Genomic DNA, 20,523 nt, shown 5'->3' with positions numbered 1-20,523 from the left:
ACAAAGATATATCGCAATATCGATATTTTGTCCCGCCACTAATATAGACCCATTGAACTATCATGTCTTTTTGAGAACATACTAGGACAAACTCTCTTTTTCCTTTCTCCTTCTCGAAATATCAGCAGGCTGCATTGTTCGGGATGAAGGAAGGCTTTGCATGCATGGACCATCAAAACATTAATCCTCCATATTGGAGTGTCATGTAGTGTCAGTCGTACCAAATGGTTCTTTTGTCGCTTCAGATTATTGTGGGATCAGTCAGTCGCTAGCCGTTCTTTTACCCAGCAGGGTGCCGTCCTGGCTGGCACTCTTCTCTCTTGAATCCAAACTCTTATTGCTTGCTGTTTTGAGGCGCCTTTGTTTAGAGATTTTGGCCAGAATCTCCAATTAGAGGACGGTTCTCTTTTTTGTTAGAAATGAGCCTTCCCTATCCTGTAGTCCCTTGCTCTTTCTTTCAGCTGAGTTCATCGTGTTTGGAGACAGCTCAGAATGAGGTTATTCAGAAGATCGACTGGTGGATGTTTGCAGCTGTCACAGACGTGACAGGGAGGTAGCGTTGTGACTCTGCAGTCCTGCTGTTTGTGTAACCAACCATTTATACATCAACCTGGGTGACTTCGGTGAAGTCTTGTTTCCTTTGCTTGAAGCCCTGGGTGTCTTTGCAGCAATTTTTTCATGAATTTATTAGTGTGTTGATAGATTTAGAGTATTTCAAAAGTTGTTGGATAACTAGTAGTGCTGGGTGATAATATTCAATCATTTTAAACACTCTATTTATTAAGGAATCCAGAAAAAAAGTATCATGATTTCCACAACAATATTAAGCAGAACAACCACTTAATGTTTTCATTATTGATAATAATATCCTATATAAGCACCAAATTGTGCACCAAATCAGCATATTAGAATGATTTCTGAAGGATCGTGTGACACTGAAAACTGCATTAATGGCTGCTAAAAATTAGAGAGACTATATATATATCTATATCTATATATATATCTATATATATATATATATTCGATATCTGTATCGAAATATATAGTGAAAATGCATATTATTAACATATAAATATTTAAGCCCTTTTGATCTGTAAAAAGAGAGATTTTTGCCACAAACAAATTAAAGTGCATAATTCAAACAAACACTCATACATATACATAATTCTGTTGAGGTCACTGCATGCATAATGTAAGCAGAAGAACATGAGGACATGTCCAGAAACAGACAGGCTTATTCAGAGCCGTGTGAGGTCACAGTCTCATTAAAATTTTGCGTACTGTACTGTGCTCTGAAGATAATAATAAAAAAAATCTGCAAATAATTTTTTCTTACAGCAACACTGCCATTTGAGATATATAAGTTTTTTTTGCTCATTGTTGATGACCAGGCACTGCAAGGAAGAGATTGGTTTTTACTAATTTCAAAATGCATTGTTTTGTTTCCCCACCCCCTTCTGTCTGCTCTCAGTATGAAGTCTGTCTGTGGCAGCCTTTTTGCCAGCAGGTGTGTGCCACACTAAAGTGTGTGTGTGTGTGTGTGTGTGTGTGTGTGTGTAGGGACAGTGTGTTGTACTGCGGAGAATAATGGTCTTCTATTGAATTCATCATCCGTTCCTTTCTACATTGGAGGAAAATAAGATTAAATAGGTGGCACTGGATGTCAAAAGGAAACATAAGGGCCCTCCTCCCGTTGTGAGTCACACACTGGGGGTCCGTCACAAATCCCTCCATCCAATCTGCCTCCCTGCTTTTTAACAGTGTTTTTCAGCTTGCAGGGCTTTTCGATTCAGTCTTCCTTTTCATTTTCAGCCCGTAGCGTGTTCCTCCCAGAGGTTTTGGATTTTGTTTTCCCTCTCCAGAGAGACCCGAATCACAGAACGAGTTATATAGTAGGCTCCTGTTTAATAATCAAAGAATGACTTATAATACGACTCACTGCAGCCCTATAAAAGAATGAAAATCTGTTGATTTGAGTAGAGGATTTCTTTAAAATGCTGCCCTGTGTTTGTTAATGTTTGTGTTGTGTTGATGGTATTGATAGAATAGCCTACTAGGGGTATTTCCATATTTGTTTTCACATTATGGTTAAAGCTTCTTTTTGTTTTGGACCCACGAGAAAGTTATTATTCTAGTACGGCTGATTGATACTAAGGGCTTTCTTTTCACTTGGGAGGTTGTTTTAGAGCTTGGCACTTGTTCTCGCTTTCATTTACTCCGGTTCGTTTAGGCAGGTTTACATGAATGCATCAATCGTGCTCTGAAAATAATCAGTTCATCAAAATAATCAGTCAGAGATTGCCTGAATGAGGTTTTCTCGGCTCGTTTGAAAACTAACACTGGAGTGGTTCACTTGTGGTGAGAAACCAATCCTACCAAACAGATAAGCTGTTATTTAAAATGCAGCAATGTGTGATTCTGGAGGTGCCTGCAGAGCTAACTTCTCGATGGAACATAAGGAGAAAATAAGTGTACTGTGGCCAACAAGAAAGCAGTTTTACTCACATGTGACTTGCATAAATATATTTGGTTTTGCTTTGAAACGTTGCCTTGTAAAGATGAACCAAACCAAGAAGAAAATACAATATAGTAACAGTTTTAAGTCATTGTGTTGGAGCAAAGCAAACAATTCCCTTTATTTTTACTTTCTTAACAAACCCTGTTAAGTAAATAGTGAAATGTGTGAATCAATGATACATTGATTCAGATACAAGTTTCATTTACTCAATTAAATTAGAGTACTCATTTGAAAAAAAAAAAGCGATGTGCCTTCTTGTGTGACTCGAGTGACTTTGAAATAAAGGCTGTATTTTCACTTTTGTTAGTACATAACCTGTGTTGTGTTTGGTGCAGTTTTGGTCAACTTATGATTAGGGTGGCCAAATTTGCTGTTCATATGGTACACGTCCTGGCCAGGATTTTTATATTGCCTAAAACATTCAAAGTAGTTTGACCATTAACATTCAGATATTGAATATAATCGACCAATCGTGGCGAAGTTGAGTGAGAAGTTGTGATCTACAGAGAACGATCAAAGTGATGCAAATAAGTGCACGTGTTCGTTCATTCGCCTTGAAGCGTTGCTGCGCACCGATTACTAAAAGATACCAAAGTACCACGAAAGCGATTCGAAAGTGTAAGGAGCCATCTGCTCTACTCTCTATAGCTCTTGTGAATGTCATACAATGATCGACCTGCACAGTGTAAACAGCCAGTACCTGGATATTTTAGGCAATGTAGAAGTCCTGGCGAGAGTGCATCCTAATTATATTATGATGGTTTCAATTTTGACATTTAACACACCCATTTAAGTCTATTTTTATGAATTTCTGCAAAAATGTATCAGTCATCAACATAATTGTCAGCTTACTAAATTACCAATATAATTATTAGTCACAACCCTACTAATGATCTATAATCAATATCACAGAAGCAAGAGTGCTGTTGTTTTGAACACAATCACACCTGTATTTCAGCTGTAAGGACAAGATAACTTTGTGGATGGAAAGTATGGCAGCTTTTCTATGCATGTAATTTATCTGCTTTCAAAAATATCTTACTTTTTTCCGCCACATATTTTGAGTGTTTCTGTGAAGTCTGTCTGTGCAGGAATAACTACAAAAGTACACCGCCATGTACATGAGCAGCTTAGAGGGAACACTGATCGATGCCAACTTCATTACCTGCATGGACACCAGTTTTTAACAAAGTAATTTGGTCCACACGTTTTCCCCCTACACGTCCCTCGACCCGAAATTAGTTTGCTACTAGTTGCTCTAGTTTGGATGGCATGACATGATGCATTATATACATTTATTGAGAATGGTGTCACAATGTATCAAAATACTGATTGTAGCACAGCCTTCTGGCAGCTTCTGATTTTTTGCCTACAGTGGCTCACTATGGAGGTCACCACGCATGAGAGCAGGAGACCGCAGCCGTTTTTATGCTGTTCTCATGCCAAGTCATTTTTCATGTGTGTTTTGGTTCAGGCCCTCTGGCTTTTTACAGCACCTCTGAGGAATTGAGTTTGTGCTCCGCCTCCTCTGTTTTTTCCCATATGATTTCTCTCTCTGCTCCCAGCTTGTGTTGTCATTTTGAGTGCTTTGAGTTCAAGTCCAGAAGGGGAAGCGCAATTGACTTTGGCTTGCGTATCTTGATGTAGTTAGTGAGGTTTTGTGTTTTTTACCCTGCTGACCTCACTTTGACCCTGCTGTGTCTATGGCGACTGCTTCAGCTGTAAGAGGTTTTGGCAGCACAGGGCTTTGTGGCTACATTCCAGTGTTGACGTGTCTACACGAGTAGAGACACCATTACGAAAGCCCAGCCCCTACTAAACATTATGGGATTTTAACTTGGAGACTATTTTCAGGCAGCTTGAGTATTTAAAGGAAACATATCATGAAAATCTGACTTTTTTTCACGTTTAAATGCTATTACCGGCTCCAGATGCATCTACAGGCACAAAAACCTTTTTTTTTTATATAAACCTTTCTCAGCAAGCTTGTGAATAAAGGGGATTTTATTATAATGTTCCTGCTCCTTAATGTGGATGTTTCCACCTGTGTTACCGCCATTGTGTTTTCGCAAGTGATAACATTGTACCAGTTCTAACACCATGGCAAAAGTTCAAGCAAAGCATGCTAATTGTTCTGTCTTGAGCACAGAACACTATTTTAGAGTCTCAGCCTCAGAGGAAATGAAAGCAGTGGATTTGTTGATTTATTAACTGTAAGGCAAGGCAAGTTTATTTATATAGCACATTTCATGTTTTACATTAAAGTAAAATAATCATATAAAAAAATAATCACAACAATAAAAACAAGGATTTTAAACTACTGTTAGTAATGTGCTGTTAACACAAACAAACATTCAAACAAACTTCCCCACTAAGTGGAAAATCAAAAATCCCAAAATACCTAACTATTCCACTACTTCACCCCTACTTGCTTTGACCATCATAAACCAAACACATAGAACTCGGAGGCCCTACTTTCAACTTGTCCTTCTTTGCCCACATTCTCTTTACCTTCACAGCACTTACTTTAACCTTCTGTTTAAACTTTTAAAATGATTTAAAAATGTATGTAAATGAATTCAAACAGTTAAGATTAGAAAATTATTATACATAGAGTACAGTGCAGTCCGTTCAGCCGAACAAATGCACAGCTAAACAAATGGTTTTGAATCTTTATTTAAATGTGACTAGTGTTTTAGCACATCTGATCTCTTTTGGAAGCTGGTTCTCACTGCGTGTGGCATAATAGCACATGTTTTGTGCGAACCCTTTGTATTTCAACTCACTCGATCCTGATGATCTGAGTGGTGTGTTTAGGTTTATATTCAGTGAGCATATCTGCATTGTATTTAGGTCCTAGGCCATTGAGTGATTTATAAATGAGTAAAAGTATTTCAAAATCAATCCTAAATGTAACTGGAAGCCAGTGTAAGGACCTGAGGACTGGTGTGATATGCTCAGATTTTCTGGTTCTAGTCAGAATCCTGGCAGCAGCGTTCTGGATGAGCTGCAGCTGTCTAATGGTCTTCTTGTGAAGGCTGGAGAGGAGACCATTACAATAGTCCACCCTACTGGTGATAAAGGCATGAACAAGTTTCTCCAAGTCTTGACTTGAAACAAAACATCTAACTCTTGCAATGTTTTTTTAAATGATAGTATGCTGATTTAGTGACTGCTTTGACATGACTATTGCAACTAAGGTCTGTCTCCAGAATCACACCAAGATTCTTGACTTGATTTTTAGTTGTTTGACCCCTAAAGTCAAGGTATGCATTCACCTCGAGAACTATCTTTGTTTCCTAATGCAATGACTTCCGTTTTCTCATTGTTAAACTGAAGAAAGTTCTGGCACATCCAACTGTTAATTTCATCAATACATTGGCAAAGTGAGTAAATTGGCCTGTAATCATTTGGCAATAAGACTAGGTAAATCTGGGTATCTTCAGCATAGCTGTAATAGGAAATAAATTTCTTGATCATTATTTGACTTGACCTGCATCATAACCTCTCATAACCTCTCCCTTTTAAGTAGAGATCGACCGATAGTGGATTTTGCCGATACAGAGGCTAGTTTGGACCACACTGGCCGATAGAGATTAATTAACCCATAGTTTTTAAAATTGATACTGCACAAAAACTAAAATGGTGCTTTATTTAAAAAAATAAAAAAAAACACACACACAGTACTGATTCATACTTGTTGTTGTTGTAGTAGTAGTAGTAGTAGTAGTAGTAGTAATAATAATAATAATAGTAAAAGTTGAAATTACCACAAAATTACCATTTAATTTTTTCCCAAATTCCGTTATTTGTGTTTGAATTTTTCTGGTTTCTGTTTTTTTTTTTTTCTGTTAAAATTTTTCTCCACTCCATTTTAATAGTTACAATGTATTAATTAAAAAGCAAGTCTAATTAATTAAAACCATGAAACATATACATTTTCATATCATTTTAATAAAGGTTTAACAAAAGGGACCCTATGTTTAGCAAACAAAGAGGATTTACTATTAAAATTAAAACATGGAAGAAATGTTGTGTGATTATTCCTTTAAAAAATAATGTTTGTTTCTTTTAGTAGTAGTAGGCTATGTACATTCTACTGAGAAAAAAACAGACTGTTCATGGTTTGCCGTGAATACCTTTACAGTTCAGTGTATGTGATTATGAGGCTAGTTTTACTCCAATCAAACGGTCAGAAGCTCATGAAAGCTCTCTTAGAGCAGTCCTGGAGATGTTGTTTATGTGTTTACATCCTCATTTAGAGAGAAGTCAGAAGCTGAAATCACCGTGAGCATCACATGCACTTCAGACTAAATGAAACCTTGTACCTTGGACACATATTTAAATCGACTTAATAGTAACATAAACTACTACATATCATGATTTTATTTAAGTGTAATGACCTACTTTTGATTAATACATTCAAAATTTGACCAATTGCATGACAAAACCGCAAATCAGAAATTTAAACTAATATGGTTTAAAACTTATGAATTCAGCTCAATGGACTTGATAATCAAACAGACGTTTTTAGCAGAGTCTCTGAGGTATGAGCTGTAAAGAATTATTAAGGAGGCAGCTGACATTAATGAAAGAATCTGCAGCTTTAAATCGCAGACTAATTCCAGTTTCAGAAAACAAGTCGATCAACATTTTCTCGGTCCAGTGCAGAGCATTTTTTATTCACTAGATGTCCAGCTGTTGAGAAGACGCGCTCCGACGGCACTGAAGTCCCAGGGACACTCAGGTATAGCTGCGCAAGGTGCAAGGGGTTATTACTGCCAATTTTCCACCACAAAAGCCGGTCGCTGTCAGCTTGCAACGGTCCTTTTCATAACTCAGAATCTCCTGTAACTAGATGCACGAATGAGGCGAATTCACATCTACCACGACGCGAGACCTCCAAACGCGTGTAAACGCATCTTTACTTTGACTTAAACATTGAAATCATTTGCGCCAGACGCTCTATTCGTGTTTGGTGTGAACGCAACGCAGCATAAGAGGTCTTACAGGCTCGTAAAATTGCTGGTATGTTCTGTCTAGCTTTCGCAACACATACTGCATTTTCGGAATTCTTTATTTTCTTTTTCTGCTCGTTTGTGAGTTTTGTTACATATATTTTTTTTTATTGTTTAATTATTTTAAAATTAATAGTGTACATATTTGGTTAAAATCGATTCGGTATTTTCATTTTCGAAACTATTTTTGTTTAATCAGATCGATTGTGCAATCGATTTTCGAACTAAAAGTGACAGCCCTACAAGCAAATACTCATCATATATGTATTTTTTTATTCTTTTTTTTTTTGTTTGATTTAAATGATATATATATTTAATTATAGATTCAAAATATTTATTTATTTTCTCGAACACATCACATATTAGAGGTAGGGCAGAGGAAAGTTTTTGCTAAGGAGATATTTTTATACCTCTTGTTGATGCTGGTGGTGCAGAAATTATGCATTTCACTTTTAACACAATGGATTTGTATTATCTTTGTGTAAGGTCGGGTTTTGTTTATTAGTGATGGGATTACTGCTTGTCTTTTGAATTGTGTTGAGGTCATAGAATATCTCCCAGAGATCATAGTTTGTCCCTGGTTTTCTCAACAGACTTGTGGACAAAATTCATCTTAACCCATTACAAATCTAAGGATTTTAACCTCTAGCATACTGACCATGACCTGTTACCCATTACCATGCCAACAGCTTTGTCCCCCTGACAACAGTCCTGCACATTCTCCATCACACTTGCTGGAGTCTGTGTCTGTGAGGGACAGAGGTGTAGCGGATACAAACACTGAGTAGATTACAGCCGCTCACAGTGGGTTAATAGGCTGGCTGCTATCTTGCTAGAGTGACAGGGATGAATAGTTTCACAAGACTGGACTTGCCTTTGTAGAGTGAATGTTTAATTTTCCCTCTCTCCATCTCTCTAGAGCTCCCTCATGCATAATCCTTCATTCACATTATTGTATTGTCTTTCATTTCCAGCTGTCCATCTGCCGTTGTTCTCATCTTGCACTGAGGTGCAGTCTATTCGTTGGTATTCTGACCCTAATCAATTCTTTTTTACCCCTGAATATCCAGCAAGTTTCAGAAACATTGTGAAAACAACCTGATCCTAAGGCCTCGTCCACACTGAGACGCGTTTAGCTGTATACACATAGATGTTGTATCGTATAGGCATTTTGTCCACACGGATCTGGAGTTTTAGGAGAGTGAAACCGATATTTTTTTTTAATCTGGGTCCCAAAGTGGATAAATTTAAAGATGCAGCCCTTCCGTTTTCTTCTGGACAGCGAATCCATGTATTTTCTGAAAAGACGACGTCATCACCCCATGTCTTACCCCTAGTCAGACACCCCTACGTCACATAACAGCAACAAAAACATTGCTAACATTGTTAACATTAACACAAATTAATAAATGTATTCTTCCATGTTCATTTGTGTACCACCCACAAGGTTTATGCACATAGTCCAACTCTTTTTCTTCGTTTTTAGTGTATCTCTGTAGCAGAATTACAGCGTCACATGCTGGTCTGGGATGTATAACATATATTGTTTTGTGTTGGTTTTGTGGTTTCGTGTGGACGCAGATATTTCTTGAGACGAGGGAAAAAAAAGATTGGATGGGGAAAGCTCTGGCTTCGTGTGGACGTAGCCTAAGTCTCCTAATGTCTTGCAAATGGTTATAGACTCACTGAATGGGCACTGACTAGAGACAATCAGCCAAGAAGAGCGTTGTATGTGTGTCTCTTTTTAAGGGGCTGAGTATCAGTCTCTTATTTTAATCTTTCTTAACCTTATTAAGTCTTGGTCCTGTCCTCCAACTCTTTCCAGGCTGCTCCACACTGCTATCGCTTTCATCCATCCCTCTTACAAGTCTCTTTGCTCTGTGTCTCTGTGCCTTAATCTTTCTCTTTAGTGCACACATACTTTCTCTTGCCTGGCTTTTTGCAGCTTCTGCCACGCTTTGTGGTCTCAGTGCTCCAGTCAAGTGCTCTTCAGTCCTAAGGAGGCTTCAACACCTCGCCTCCCGTCCACCGGCCTTAAGTAGGGTTTAGTGCTCTGACCTGACTCATGATCAGGCCCTTTAGCTCAAACAGCAACAGCATGGAGAGTAGACGAGCAGATCCTGCACCATGGCTAGATAAATCCTGCTCATGAATGAATCATGATAAAACTTAAAGGGGTAGAAACAAGTGAAGAATAATAAAATGGATGGGAGTAAAAAAGTTTAAGACATTCAGATCCCTGCAAGTAATGATTAGGTGATTTCTAGGTTGAAGGATGTTTGCTCTCCTCAACTCTGCTGTTTTGTTTGTTCTTTTTTCCACCTCTCTCCATTTCATTTCTCACACTGTGACCTCCTCACACATTAGCCCTCCCGCCTACTTTAAACAAAGATTAAAAAGCCTAATAATTCATGGTTCATAGCATCTAATCAGTTAATTATTAAACTCAAACCATCTGTAACACGCTCTGATCTCGGCCCATGCGCTGTGGAGCGTAGAGCAGCGTGGCATCTGCAGAGTCAAGAAGCTGAAATGAAAAGCACTGTCCATATGGTCGTGATTTCAGAATGGCTCCACTGGAGGCGTCGTGATGCTCGAGCTCGGTGCCATGCTGTTTCCGTGAGGCAGAGTTTCCAGTGTCCTGCCAAGATGCCAAGGACTCACTGTCTCTGAGGCTGGCTTTCAACTAGCAGTAGTGTTTACTGTAAGAGATTATGCAGGAGAAGGTGAAGATGGTGCACAATGTCAACACTCCTGCTGTCAGCCATCTTAAAGGAACGCTCCACTGTTTTTGAAAATAGGCTTATTTTCCAACTCGCATAGAGTTAAACAGTTGAGTTTTACCGTTTTCAAATCCATTCAGTTGATCTCCGGGTCTGGCATTTAGTACATTAGCTGTATCTTAGCATAGATCTTTGAATCTGATTAGAACATTAGCATCTCGCACAAAAATGACCAAAGAGTTACGGTATTTTTCCTATTTAAAACTTGACTCTTCTGTAGTTAAATTGTGTACCAAGACCGACGGAAAACAAAAAGTTGTGATTTTCTAGACTGATATGGCTAGGAACTATACTCTCATTCCAGCATAATAATCAAGGAACTTTGCTGCCGTACCATGGGTGCAGCAGGCACAATAATATTACACAGCGCCTGAACATAGTCCCCAGCTAACTTCCAACGGTAGCCTATTTCAGGCGCTGTGTTATATCAGTACGGTGATATTTAATGGTTTAATGGTGAAATAGTGCATATATGACTTAAGTAGCATTCAATACATTTAGTACCTGACAGCTGTTTTATGATTAAAAATTGGTGAAAATAATCCAGTGGTTTACAGAGTCCAATTTTGTCATGTTGAGTTGAAAATAGCCAGTAGTCATTTATGTGATTTATGCAATGCGTAATTGAATGCAATGAGAAAAGAAGCATTAACAGTGCCATTTCAGCATATTAGGCATATGATTAACATGTTAGCATATTTTAACACATTTTAAAACATTTTAAAATACATTATTTGCTAATTCCTCGTTCTTTTGAATCAGTTTTTTTTTATTCCTGAATAAAAAGGACCATTATATTTGTTAAAATTCCCCTTTATAAATGGTTTTGCCCCCCCACCCACGCACCCAGTGTTTAGCAAATTTGAGGCTGTTTTTCAATATTCAATATTTGCGAGAAGCAAATGCTCAAATTCAGTGTGATTGCCATCATGTTACAACACCTTTGTTCAGATTCATAATAGCACACATCTGTTCTTCTATTTTTGTTTTTTTTTCTCTTCTATATTTTTTTTTTATTCCTCTCTCTAACTGTGCAATGATAGAATTGCAGCTATTACTCTTGGAAATAGACGCCTTACAATATTAATATTCATATTTTCAAAGGTGATGTTAGACATGAGATGAACCGCTATACAAATATATGTGTGCTATTGTTGGCCATATTTTAATGAACGGTTAAGCTCTGGGATGACAGTGCTTCATTCCTATACTTATGTAGAGATTTAAGGCATATATAGATGAATTTGCCAACCAAAGTTTATGCACTTTTGTCCTGCAGGGTTTTATTGTATTGATTTATTTCATGTGTGTGTGCGCTCATAGCAGCCTGGCTATGCAGATTAATGTGAGAGCGGACGGATACGAGTAAATATTTGCTATATCTTCAATTGTGTGTTAAGGCATAAAATACATTTAATGACTTAACGGCATCAGCTTCTTCTTGAGACTGAAAACCTATTGACCTATGGATCAATGGCTAAATGATGTGACGTTGACGTTCTTGACGATGTAAACACAAGTGTTTTAAGTGTGCACGTGTCAGTTTGTACCTGCAAATGCAGTCAGTGCTCGAGTTTATTTCTTACAGAAGATGTGTCGCAGGTTTCAGGGAAGTATTTATGTAATGCTGATAGGCTTCCTTTTTCTCTCTCTCTTTCTGTGCCTCTCTGTGCTATAATAAAAGCTGAAAGGGAGGAAGCTTGGCAGGAGCTCATATTTGAGACTGTTTTTGTCTCCCTGAGGACACTTCCTACTCACTTTTCACAGCTGGGAAAGACATTGTCACTTATATTGCTGACTGCGTGTTAAAGATAAGGGCTTCAGAACCACCAAATTAAACAGAGGGGTTTATAGAGAGCGTCTCTGCTTGAGTCTTATGGACAGCACTTCCTCTGCTTAGTAAATCAAGTCAAGGCTTCTGCTTTTTCCTGAGTGCTCTGGGTGGTGGCAACCTGTTCAGAATATGTTTACACAAAGGTTGCGGCTTGACGCAGTCTACAGATTCACTGAAATCAAAATCCTTCTCACAATTATCTTGTGGAGCGGGCTATTCATGTTTGTGATTTGTGTAGGCCAACTTGTAAGTTGCTTTGGGTAAAGAGAATCGGTTAAATAATTTTGAGCCAGTCCCTCTTTGTTGGTAAAGGCTATACTACTGATCTAATTTTGACTTGATTTAGACTTAATTCTTTGTTTAAATCCTCCATGTGCTTCAAAAGGTTCTTCAAGCAGCGCTATAGAAGAACTATTTTTGGTTCCACAAAGAACTGTTCTTTAAAGGTTCTTTAAAAAAATACCTCTTTCGTAACTTTTTTATAATCTCAAGAACCTTATTTCGCTGCTTTTTGTGAAACAGAAAGGTTGTTCAGATTTTAAAGGTTCTTTATGGAACCATTTAGACAAAAAGGTTCTTCTATGGCCTCATGAAGCGCCTTTATTTTTAAGAGTGTAGTGCAAGTTAAAACAAAAATTCCGTAAATTTCAGATACATTCAAGAATAAAAAAAAAAAAAAAATGTTGAACTAAGATAGCACATTTTTAAAACAGGAAATATCACTATTTCCTGAGAGTGTTGAAATAATACGAAGAAGGAACTTCATTCCATTTGTTCATCCCACTGTAAATAGTCACAGAAAAATAATCAAGTAATGTTTATGTTTGTATGTATTTTTTACTCTTCCTGAAAACGAGATCTTATCATTTCCTGGCATGTTGTGGCTTGTCTTGTTGTGGATTAGGTGAAAGGTTTAAAGTTATTGTGTCTCTCACATTCTCGTTCCACATCCCTCGCTTCCCCTCCTGTCATCCGTGCTCACATCACTTTCTTTATTCCCTCCTGCTACTCTGACATGTCTATTCAGCTCACTTTTTCTTTTCCTGGCCCCTGTTCAGTCTCTCTCGTGTTCTTACTCCCCTCTGTCTAAATCCAGCTGTTGTGTTAATAGTTTTCCTGCCTCCTGGAGAGCCAAGTAATGAGATTCCATTTGGAAATCAAGACCTTTTGGCTTGAAGAGACGTTCATGTTTTTTATTTATTTAAATATTTGTTCCTTTACTTGACTGGAAAGCCTCTCAGCTTTGCTTTGACTGGTTATTTTTTAGAATTTTAGATGTCCTTTTTTTTTGTGCCTTTTCTTCATTCAGCCACATCTTCGTGCTTTTGGTTTGTAACTTTTAATGTCCTTAATCCCTTTCAGTGTCACTCGGGGTTTTTCTGTCTTCCACATGCCGTTGTTTAGCGCAGATTCTAATTTAAAGTTAAATTGCAAAAATGTATATTGATTGTAACCTGGAACAAGTGGATGAAGATGACATGGCTGTGGTTGTTGCCTACAGCTTTTCTCTCACTTTTTTATTTTGCAGCTGGATAGTTTATTGATGTAACCTCTCCATATGACTTCAAATCGTTTAACCTTTGACTTGATATAACTGCTCTTTTTAGTTATTTACTTATATTGTTTGTGTGTGCTGCAGGTGCTCGGATGCTGTGATATCATTGCTGTTCGTTGCAATTCTGATTCATAAGCTCTTGGCTATTCAATTGGATTCTTAATTTGAATACATTTCAGGTATAATGTCCATAAACAACAAAAAACGATTTAACTCCTAATGTGTTTCAGACTGATACAAATCAGCTCATAAGAGTTTGTGGACAAATTTACAACCCATAACCTCGGCTTATTTGAAAAACATGCCTCTACCTACATTTTTGCATAAAAAAACCTACCTATTCATTTTACTGTGTTTAGCATCTGAAATGAACACTAGAGATAGTAAAACAGCAACAACTTTTATTCCTTCTCGAACAGTTTGATGACAGGTCAGATCATGGATTAATTGAAATTTATTTTTGTGAAGTTCTTTGCACAATACTATGACCTCAAAATACGTTCACCATAGTGCATTGTTTGTGAACTAATACGTTTTAATGTTTGCATCACATAGCCAGCTCCATTTGTATGGCTTTTCTGACTGTAGTAAACTTGCTTCATAGATCACCTGGTAAAACATTTCACTTGTGAGTCCCACGAAACATGAGCCAGGAGAAAAGAGCTCAAGACTTTTAGAAGCATGCAAAGTGCATGTTTATCTGACATTTTATCTTACTATTGGTTAGGTTTACTGTAGGAGCCGCTATACTTAGAACAACCATCGTAATAAACTGTTGCAGATTCATATTAATTTAAGATAAAACTGAACACACTTAGCTCTACTCACTGCACATTTCACTTTAAATGTGTTGTGAAATATGGAACAGAATATAATTTTGTAGGCTGGTTTGTACATTCACACTTACAAAACACATTCACAATGATTCAGGAGCAGCACCATAGATTCAGCAAGATAAGAAATGTCGTGCATCAGTAAATGAGCAAAGAGTAAAGGATCAGTGTTATTTTAAGAATCTGTATCGCATAGGGATGCTCCGATCACGATCGGCCGATCGTTAATGCACATCTCGTCAGTAAAGCCGGCCGATCGTGATCGGAGCACCCCTAGTATCGCAGTTGATCTGAAGAACATTGTGATTTTAATAGGAAAATCTATATATTTATGTAAATTCCAATACGTCTTGGTCAGTGTTGAAAGCCCACTCCTTCACCTATCAATCCGTTATTGTGCTAAAACAAGATTTTTTTACATCTGAGGTTGTTAACAAACCCAAAATCTAAATATAAATGGGAGTGTCAGTGTCCTAAGAGCCTTCCTGGACAAAAACCAAAATTAGTGGGGAAGGAAAGATGAATGCTAATACCTGGTGAACGTCAATCTGTTTCGGTTGAATGCTCCTTTTAATGTGGTCATCCAAGATCGATGTTAATAACAGATGCAAACAAGGCCGTAGCCAGTCTCCTGTCTTGCGTGTCTGGCCGCATCCGTCTCACACTCTCCCCCTGCTTGTTTTCGGTCTTCATGTGGAAGCAGGCCTTGCCTGCTCGTGCGTGGCCTGAAGGTGGAAGTGTAATTTCCTGTGGCAGACAGGCTGGGAACAATTGGTGGGGGGTAGTTGAAGAGAAACAGGCTGTGAACACACTGCCCTACGATAACTCAAAGAGGCAGGCTGCTGCGTGGCTGCCGAGACCAAACTGAAGAGGGAAAAATGAATAGCTAAGCCGCAAACCCCCCTTAAACTCCCGGCTCTTTCAGGAGGGTTTGTGTTCAGCCAGGCCTGAGAGTCGGGCTGTTATGTTTTCTCAGGCTGAAAGTGGGGAGCACAAGAGAGGTACATTAGTATCGCCCCATTGCCATTTATTACGCTGCTCTGTTCTTCTGGAGCGCTTTCGTAATATGGAAATAATTGAGCTCTGATAGAGCAAATGCCAGGACATTGTGTTTTTGTGTGTCTGTCATTCTTTAGGTCCTTGTGCTTGTGTGTTTCATACTGTGATGATCTCCATCAGACAATAACAGACGCCTAGAGTGTTGATGTTGCAGATGTTTTTGAAGATTTGCAATCTGAGACCGTACAGAGGAGGTGACACAGCTTTCACGTAATGCATATCATAACTCATGCATGCATTTGTCATTTCATTTAGTTATTGTATTTATTTTGTTATATATTGTGTGTTGGCTTTTGTAGATAGTTTTGTTAATCATTCTTGTGGTAATAGATAGAGAAAGAAATAGTGTGTTTAGGGATGTCTGTTCCGCACTAAACGAGATCGCTCTCTTAAAGGAATAAATCTTGTTCGTAGATGTTGTGTCCATCCGAATGTCCATCATCGCCCACTCTATGAGTCTGTTCCAGAGACCTTATCAAAAAGTATTTATTCTAACAGAGATGAAACCTCATCAGTGACTGATTGGGAACACTCTTCATGTAAAGTGACTTGCACAAATAGCTCTCCATGCAGGAGATTTCCTTAATTCACTCTAATAGAGTGGAATTCCTGGCTTCCGGAAGTACAAAATAACATGGCACTTTCTCCACTGAGGAATTGATTTTGAACTATAACTTATAAACCTTTAAAGATGGACCTATTTCGAGCTGCAAGGATGTTAATTGATGGAATGTGCTTTTGCTGAGGCTATCAACCTGCATTATTTCAACTTTCAAACATTTAAATAGTTCCTGGTAGGAAAACTACATTACCCATGATTCTGCAAAAAGTCTCTATCAATCAGAGTCACAAACAGATGCCAAAAGAACATTTTGGTGCCCAGCCACTCCATGAAGGATTGAGAATGACAAATGAGTCGTTCCCTACACACTCTCCAAACTTTTGCAAGATTTTGCAATAATGTAAAAATCATATATATTGTTCCTGTATCTAATTGGTTTCTATAAATCAATAGTTTCACATTCCATTGATTATAATTTAGTTGGACAAATTCATCTCTTTGTCCAATGCTACTTTTTGCTTAAAATCAAAATTTTGTTATTCACCTTGTAGCTTGTTGGTTTGGTTTATGGCTTATAACTCTTAAAAGACTTTTGATAATCCCTATAGGATAAATACTTCTGGAACTAGGGCTGGACCAGAATATTCGATTATTTGAATATTTTCTTGGTGGGTTGGCATTCGATTTTGAATTTTGAGATTCAAATAATATTTTATAATTTTTCTTGCTCACCTGGCATCCCTTGCAAAACGTTCTTCATTCGCAAAACGTTCTTCATTTTCTATCGGGCCAAACAGTTCTAAGGACTGTCAAGTACGATTACAGCCTGGTAAAGCATGGCATGATTACAAACCGTTCTCTGCCCAGAATTCTAGGCACGGTTAGACAACCGTGCTTAGCTATGCTGTTAGAGTGCGTGAAGTCGCCACTGTGCTGCCTGTCCTACCAGTTACTCCAAACAGTTAAGTAAACAGCCGTGCTGCGTTCAATATAAATAAAATCTTGAGACAGTTTGGTCTGTGGAGGAAACATTTGCGCTTGATTTTTTTTTTTGCGATGATTACACCATCGTTGTGTTCTGTTTATTTATTTTTTGCGTCAGGAATTCTTTTTTTTTTTTGTTATTGAACATAGTAAATATTGTATAAAAAAAGGAGTCCCAAAAACAGAAACTAACTGATCACCGTCCATATCGCTGTTTATATAAAAAATGCGTTATGAATTCAAGGACTGATGGTTTTGTATTGCATTCCAAGAGCTCTGTTATAAGCACCACAGTGGAAAATGAAACCGTATCAGTGCTGACTGGCCCGGATCGGCATGGAATAGAATGATTAAGCAAAGAGAACCGTTCGGCCCAATAGTGGAAAAGCAGCTTAGGAAATGCCCATGAGTGAACATCATGATTCAGTTCATCTGGAAGAGAAGACAAAGATGCAGAAGACCTCTGCTGTGTGGGAGCACTTTAAAATGAGTGAAGACAAAGGCAGTGTGCCAGATAAGCGATTTAAAACTGGCCTACCACAACAGCACATCAAGTTTGAAAAATCCCACCTGAGTTCTGGAAGTAGTACACCTATTACTTATAGTAATATAGTACTTATATTGTTGGTGTAAAAATGGTGTAATCAGGAATTTTACACATGATAAAAACGTTCACTTAATTTCTTGAAAATACTTATGAATACTGCAGCCACAAAAAAATTAAAATACGTACAGTAGCCCTGCCTAAAATAATTTGTCTATATTGAAAGTATTGCTCTCAACAGACCCCTGTTGTGTTTTGTATCACTAGTGCAGTGTCCGTTCTTGGAGCATATATGTCCTGCCCCGCATGAGGCCTGCCGCTTCTGGCTTGGCTGTTCTGTAGTTTATTAACGTTGATTATTCTGAACTGCACTGGTGATATGCACTAAAATGCGACACGTACTCCCTTGGTCCACAGCAACATCCGCCATGTGTGAAGTCGACTGGATGAATAGTTTATCAACATAAAACTGCATTAGACACACACACACAGATTCCCTTGCCCTTTTAGAGCAAAGAATATGTTCAGCCCCTACCTCTGAAGCTTCGAATATTCAGTGTGGATTACTATCGAAGCTTCGAAGCTCAAAAATGGTATTCTGACCAGCCCTATCTGGGAACAAATGCCACTGAAGAATTGGTTGGCTGCTTTTGCAGAGGGTTTTCCGTCAGGCAATGTTGCTAGCAAACCAATCACCTTTCAGGGTGTTGTTGTGATTTGCCGAATCATAAATTACTTATAAGCACGCACATAAAGACTGAGTAATATTGTTAATTGATTTGAACTTTTTGTATTAGTAGTTATTGGTTTTGAATGAATGGATTATATCTGTTGTCATCAAATATTTTTTACAGAGCTTGTTGCAGTGCCTCTCCCGAAGGATCCATGGTTTCTGTTGCCTTAGATTTTAGCAGAACGAGTGAGTCTTGAGAGTAATTTAAATTCAGATTACCTACCTTGTTAAAACAAGCCTTTGTGCCACAAGCCCGGTCTAGTGATGCCTTGGAAATTTGTTTTAAGGTTTTTTGGATCAGGCTTTCTTTCCTGATTACAGAAAGGATCGACAAACCTGTGCATTTGAGTTTGAGAAACATCTGTCTTTAATATCCACCGCTGCTTTTCTGACAGCCTTTGTTTGTGATCTGAAAGGAATACGCTCACCGCAGAATGAAAATCTTGTCATCCATTTGGCCTCAGCCTCATCCTCTGAAACCTGCACGATGTTTTTCCTTTCTTTGGTAACCAAAAGGATGATCTTGCACAAAAGGCTAAACCAGAGACTGTCAAGCTCCAAAAAAGACCAAAAGAGCAACATATGATCGCCATGTTGAGAGGAATAAATTGATAACTCTCAAATCTCTTCAACGCTTGTTCATATTCAAACCTGGTGCCTCAAGATGCAGTACACCAGTTTTAAAGCTACTGATGTCAGTTAACAGAATATATTTTTGGTTTTACCCCTTTTTCTTTCCTTATTTAGTCATCTTCCATCTTTATCTTGATTATTTTTTTTCTTCAGGTCACCCTATTAGTAGTTTGATGTAGGCTTTTAGAGATTAGAGTTGTGTTTTGTCATCTTCCCGCCTCTTTTCTATCGATCTATTGGGAAGAACTAACTGTTTTACCCTTTTGTTTTGTTCACATGGAGGACCCAGAGAGGATGTGTATTAATCCTGGGTGCTACCTCTAATAGAATTATCAACTCCTGATGTTGTGCGCGCCATAAATCTTCCGCCCCACTCGCTGTCTTCCCTCTTGTCAGAAGTGCAAGAGTGTGCACTTCTCCTGCGGTGCGCGTTTCCAAGTGGCTTTCATATTTATTTCCCTTCCCTGTTTTGTGGAGGGAGCGCAAGCGTGTTTCTTTGCAGGCAGGGGGGTGGTTGTACGACATAGTGTGCTTTTCAAGCGATTTTATGTAATGTTTAGAGTGTTTCTTTGTTTGTTTCAACTGAGGATGTGCCACTTTGAGGTTTCTCTCGTACATACACACAGAGAAACAGGCTTGTAATTCTGCTAGCTTTGCATTCACTGACATTAAATGTTCTTTAATAGCAGTGGATTATACATAAAGACCAATGCATGTTCTTAGAAGCATGCTTTGACAAACCTGCTTAATAATACCCCCGCTTTTTGGGATCCACATTCATTAAAAAGGCATGGCTCTTAAGTGAATGTCATAGGCCCATCGGTGGTTGGGCATCTTGTTAGATCTTTCCTGCTCTTGAGATAGATATGCCAGACCTTAGTGTCCTGTATCAAAGCCCCTGTCCCACATTTGCCTTTTAATCTTGGTTGGATCTGCATAGGATGTTTGTACAGTGCTGACACAGTTCTTTGAAGCCTGCGGGCCACGGCAATCATTCATGAAGATCTCCCTCTTGTTATTAGTGTGGGACTGCAGAGACTTTTGCCTTTTTATCAGATATACAGGCCTAAGATCATCTTATGCCCAAATGTTCCTATTCGTCACACAGCACTGTTGTATACTTGCACAAAGGGGCTCATTTGCAGTCAAGAGAATTTTTCTCTTTTTGCAATTCAGACATATAAAAGTATAAAAACACTTTACTTTTTTTTTTTTTATCCTCATAGTTCATCACACATGCAGCGCAAGTTTTTCCATTCACAAAGCTCTTGAGAATGGTACAATTGAGAAATCTCATATTGAATGTATGCACAGATTCTCACACACAAAAAGCATCGGGTCCCATTTGCAGCAACCACTTTTGCTTATAGATATCAGTTCTCAGCTGCCCCCCCATCATGAGTGGGAGATCATCTTATTAACGGTCTCATCCTGCTGGGACTCTATATGCAAAGGAGATTGGGTAAA

Source organism: Carassius auratus, chromosome 38 (genome assembly GCF_003368295.1).
Source record: "Carassius auratus strain Wakin chromosome 38, ASM336829v1, whole genome shotgun sequence".
NCBI lineage: Eukaryota > Metazoa > Chordata > Actinopteri > Cypriniformes > Cyprinidae > Carassius > Carassius auratus.
This window is presented reverse-complemented; position numbering follows the sequence as displayed.